Genomic DNA, 6,000 nt, shown 5'->3' with positions numbered 1-6,000 from the left:
AGAGTCCGGTAGCTTGGTTATGCTAGTCCGATCAAGATCTAACAATCGGAGGCGTATTAGATTTCCCACACTATCAGGAATGCATTCAATCCCTTTTCCGTTAAGAAGCAGCACTTGGAGATATGGAAACCTAGAGAAAAGATTGTGCGGAATTCTAGGCGGACTCATGAATAGTAGTAAAGTCCTCAACCGTAGTTGCTCAGTTTCTAGACCAGGGATTGTAACAATCTCTCTGCTCTAAGCAATTGACAAACGATGAAGCTTTGACACTGCAGTAGCATCCAAAGACTGTGGGTCTCCATAGTAACTTTCACCTTGTGACAAATATTGAGAGAGAGATCGCAAGAGATCGTGTACTTCGCATATTCTCTGATCCCCATAAATAGAATAAGGCTGTAGCAGACTCCTCCTTATTAGCTCGAAGTAGTATTGGTCCGCTAACACTTCCATTATTAAACCTTCTTCTTGATCGACGAACCCTTCTGCCACCCACATCCTGCGAAGATCCCCAAGGTACAGTCCATCAACCTCAGGGTAAGGCATAATGAAAGAAAGCATCGCTTCAGATGAGACGGTAAATCGTCGTAACTCAAGTAGAGAGCTCCCCTGAATTCCTCAGGAAGCTCACTCATAGACCAAGCATTGCTTTTGAGAACTTTCTCCCACTCTTTTCTGCTTTTCTCCTTGGTGGTTAAGACACCGGCAATCACTTTGATTGCAAGCGAAAGGCCGCCGCATTTGTTAACAATTCGAACCCCCACACTTCTCAAAGTTTGCACATCTTCTCCTTCTTCTTCTAGATAGGTTTTCTTGCAAAGCAACTCCCAGCCTGAATCAACAGTCATTTTCTCCACCTGGTGAATGTGTTTCGCACCCATTCTTATCGCAACGTTCTGGTCTCTCATGGTTGTAGAATATCGGCGTACCAGGCTGATAATAAAACTCTCTTTATTACACACAAAATAACTCTCATTCACATTCACCCATAAGACTACAAACCTCACACACTCACTTTTACTACTTCACTACACTTCATAACACTTCCTCACCTCACACTCACACACACACACACTTGCATTCACTCACTCTTGCACACCACCTCACACTCGCTCTCTTGCACACTTGGTGTGGAGGCCTCACACCTATTTATAGGCCTCCAACCTACCTACATGAGTACTCTAGAATATTCTAGAGTACTTGCTTCTAGAACTTACTAAAGTGCTCTACTAACAAATAGAGAGCACTTTGTTCCTAGAGTTTTCTAGAATGCTCCATTAGCTAGTAGAGAATTGGAAAGGGATAGAGCATTCTAGAATGTTCTATTAAAGAGAGAGGGAGAGTTGCCTCTTTCAATACTCCCCCTCAACTCTAACTCTCTGTTAATGTTGCTTTGCTGAGCATTCCTAATTGCTTCCGGAACTCTTCTTTGCGGTGGTTAGTCCTTTGGTGAATATGTTGGCTATTTGCTCTTCTATTTTGATTCTGTTTCAGCGCCTGGATACTTTCGTCCATCGCGTTCCTCCACTCCTTCCTTGTAACTTCTTCTTCGTAGGAGGCCGGCACTTTTGGAGTCTCTTCTTCGGCAATAGCAACATTTGCATACTTAGGATTAGGTTTTCTTTGCCTAGAGGATCTTCGTAACTGCATACCTATGTCTTCAAGCTGGCTTGGCCGATATTCTTCTGGGGTTTGATACTGCACGCCAGTTCGCCAGGGTTCTGGAGACTTTTGGAGTTGCTGCTCGTCACTGGTTGACTCCGTAGAAGGTTGACCACTTTCTTCTTGCTCTGACATCGTCTTCTCTTCTTCTTGTACTTGCTCTCCAAGCTTTTCTTCTAGCTTGATTTCTATTTCTTCAGAGTCTGGCAGTATAACTTCTTGTGATGGCCACCAAGACGATGCTTCATCGAACACAACATTTCTTGATGTGTAGCAGCGACCAGTTGGTGGATCACAGCATCTCCACCCTTTTCTTTCACTGTCGTACCCGACGAAGATACATCGTTCTTGTCGAATTTACTTCGAAGATGGTCCGGTACGAACACATAGCACACGCATCCGAAGACTCGAAAATGACTTACTGTGGGTTTGATTTTCCACAGTACTTGATAGGGTGAGATGAATCCTAATTTCGGTTGCGGCAGCCGGTTGATGACATGTGCTGCTGTTCTCATACATTCTGCCCAAAATCTACCTCGCACATTCTTTGCATGCAGCATGCTTCGGCAAGTTTCTGCTAGATGTCTATTCTTTCTCTCTGCCATACCATTTTGTTACGGAGTGCGTGGACACGTAAGCTGTCTCCTTATTTTGCACTCTCGCAGATAAGCTAAGAACTCTGTTGAGGTATATTCTCCTCTATTATCCGTGCGCAGGCATCGTATTTTATGGCCGGTTTGTCCTTCAACTTTTTCTTTAAACTCTTTAAATTTTTGCAATATTTCAGATTTCTCTTTAATGAAGTATACCCAGACGTACCTTGAGTAGTCGTCAATAAACGTCACCATGTAGCGCATGCCGCTAATTGATGTTTGCTTGACTGGTCCAAAAACACCAGAGTGCACGAGCTCGAGCGGTACCTTGGCTCTATATTTGGATTCAGTGTAGGGAAGTTGATGAGCCTTACCAAACTGGCATCCTGCGCAGATTGTGTCTCCTCGTACTTCAAGTTGAGGTAAGCCCTTAAGCATACTGCGCTCCATCATGATTTTCAGTTTGTGATAGCCCACATGTCCCAATCTTGCATGCCACAAATCAGCAGTCTCACTTTTTCGAGTCTTTTCTACGTATGCTGATTCTGCAGACATTACGTATATAGACTCTACTTTCTTTCCTTCCATGATTTGTATACCAGAGATCTTGGGACTGCGAAATACCTTGACATCTTGTGGCCCAAATACTACATAATTGCCCGATGCAGTCAGTTGTGATACTGATAAGAGATTTTTCTTCATACCTGGGACATGATAGACGTTCTGTAGTTGTACTTGATGTGGGCTGAATCTGGGTGTCATGATTGTCTTTCCTATGTGAGTGATTGGCAGCTTCGAGTTGTTAGCTGTCACCACTACTCTTCCTCCTTTATATTCTGTTGTGCTGAGCAGCTTGTCTCTATCACCGGTCATATGATTGGAACATCCAGAGTCGATGATCCAATCTGTACTGTAATTCACCTCTCTTGGATTTTCTATTGTTGTGAGTGCATATATTGGTACCTATTTTAGTAGCTTTTCCTTCTTAGCACCTAACGTTGCCAGATTGCCTTGTACTTGTTTCTTCTTGTGCCAACAGTCTCGGGCGAAGTGTCCTTTCTTGCTGCAATTGTAACACTCTCCGCTTCGCCGTTTGTCGTCTTTAAACTGCCAGGTATTTTGGTCCTTCTGGTTGTGGACTCCCCATGTAAGGTGGCTCTCTCCCGTCCTTTGTTTTGACCCACTGAACTCCTTCAGCGGCTTCACATTTCTTGGCCCTCCTATTGCTCGACCTTTTCTTCTACTGCTGAAGAGTGCCTCATTTTCAGTTTTCAGTGAGACTCTAGCCATCTGTTTGGCTAGGGCCTCCTGATTAGCCAGTAAATTTTCTAGCTCCACCAACGTTGGTTGAGTGGGCCATCCTCGAATAGCAGTAATGAACCCGTTATATTCGGGTTTTAGGCTGTGAATAATAATTCTCTTCATCCGCTGATCACTAATTTTTGACTCTGGATCTAATTGGGATATTTCACGGCAGAGAGATTTTACCTTCATGAAGCACTGGCTAATCGTCATGTTGCCCTGAGCTATCGTCATCAGCTCATTTTCCAGCAGTTGAAGTCGAGCATCGTTCTTCTTTGAAAATAATGAGGCGAAGGTGTCCCATGCAGCCTTGGGTGTATCTGCTTCTTTGATATGCTCCAGCAGCTCTTCTTCGATTGTCGTCTTCAGGATGAACATCGCCTTCCCTGCCTTGATACGCCACTTTCTGAACGCTTCTGCATTCTCCTTCGGTGGTGGAATTGTTTCAGCACCACCGATAACCTCCCACAAGTCCTACCCTTGTAGGTAAGACTCAATGCAGGTTTGCCAATAACCATAATTATGGTTATTTAGCTTCTTAATTCCGCTAGTTGTACCAGCAAGATCTACCATAGTGACTTGGTGATTGCCCAGCAGTCAACCAAGTAAGTCTGGTCCCAGACCAACCAACTTCACAATCCCAAACTGTGCACCAGCAGAATCTCTGCTTATATCGGTATTTAACTGCCTGGACTGGCAGAATTTCACCGACTTAACTAGCAGAATATTTCCTACAATCTGGCTTTGATACCAAATTGTAGAATATCGGCGTACCAGACTGATAATAAAACTCTCTTTATTACACACAAAATAATTCTCATTCACATACACCCATAAGACTACAAACCTCACACACTTACTTTTACTACTTCACTACACTTCACAACACTTCCTCACCTCACACTCACACACACACACACACACTTGCACTCACTCACTCTTGCACACCACCTCACACTCGCTCTCTTGCACACTTGGTGTGGAGGCTTCACACCTATTTATAGGCCTCTAACCTATCTACATGAGTACTCTAGAATATTCTAGAGTACTTGCTTCTAGAACTTACTAAAGTGCTCTATTAACAAATAGAGAGCACTTTGTTCCTAGAGTTTTCTAGAATGCTCCATTAGCTAGTAGAGAATTGAAAAGGGATAGAGCATTCTAGAATGTTCTATTAAAGAGAGAGGGAGAGTTGCCTCTTTCAATGGTCACCAGAACACATCCACCAGCTGCTCCATTTCGCAGCGGGTTTCGGAGTAAATCGGTCCATACGTCCGATCGCCATACATCGTCCAGCACGAGAAAGATGCTCCTCCCTCCAAGAGCCTGGCAGGAGAATAGGGAGCAGTTCCGAAACCCGTTCGGCACTTCCGTGGCTGCCTCCTACTTTTCGAGTGATCTCCTGTAGCAATTGAACAGCTAAATATTTTTGGGAGACGCAAATCCAAATTATCACCTGGAAGTTCTCCCAGATTCTAGGATTGTTGTACACCTTCTGAGCGAGCGTGGTCTTGCCGATCCCTCCCATGCCTGCTACAGCAATCACTTGAAAATTCCTTCGGTTGTTCGTGGCTATCATCTCGACCAATTCGTCGGTAGCATCTTCGATCTCTCTCCCGACAACATCGGCTTCCATGATCTCACAAGTCTCGCGCGTGGACAACATGCTTGCCACTCGACCCACCATCTTTACCGACTCAAGATTAAAGATCCACTGGTCCTTCGCAACTTCATCGATTCTATTGTTGAGGGCTCTGATTCTATTGGCTAAGTTGTGACGAACTCGAATTGAGTTAAAGCAAGAGAACGTAGGGAGGCCGCAGAAGATCGACGGACCTGAGGATGCGGACGGCAGCTCGTTGTCAAGTAGCTTGCCACCCTCATACCTGAGGTCGTCAAAGATATTGTTCGCTTCGTGCAAGATACTTTGCAGCTCATTCAACCAAGCGGTATCTTTGGTCCTCTCCCCCCCTACTTTCTTCAGCGCGCCGTCGATCCACTTCATCCTCCTCTACAGCTTCTCGAGCTCTTCCTTCACCCCGAGAATCATCGCCACTTCATCCTGGATTAAAGCAGCGAGCTTCTCTGCGCACTTACTGAAAAGAGCGTCCAGCGCCTCCATTTGCGTGTTGATGCTCGATCAAATTCTTCTTGCTTCGTCTTGCTTCGCAAAATATTTCGAGTTCAACTATTGCCAGATCTATGCTGCTCTTGATTCAGAAGAATATAGGCCTTTGAGTTGACTCATACCCATCCTGAGGTTTAAAGAATATTTTAAAACTTTCTACTTTAATGCTAGTTCGATTATCAACTTTGTATTATACTCCTACAACTTTACTAATAGAGAAATCACATTTTCTTAATAAATCCTATCATTTTTTTTTCTTTTTTTCCTAAAAATTAAAAAAAGTTAGTGAATTGTTTAATTTTCGGATGAGGAGTTGTA

This window comes from Ananas comosus, unplaced genomic scaffold, assembly GCF_001540865.1.
Source record: "Ananas comosus cultivar F153 unplaced genomic scaffold, ASM154086v1, whole genome shotgun sequence".
In the NCBI taxonomy this organism is placed as follows: domain Eukaryota; kingdom Viridiplantae; phylum Streptophyta; class Magnoliopsida; order Poales; family Bromeliaceae; genus Ananas; species Ananas comosus.
The sequence above is the reverse complement of the archived record's forward strand: the minus strand, read 5'-3'. Positions refer to the sequence as shown.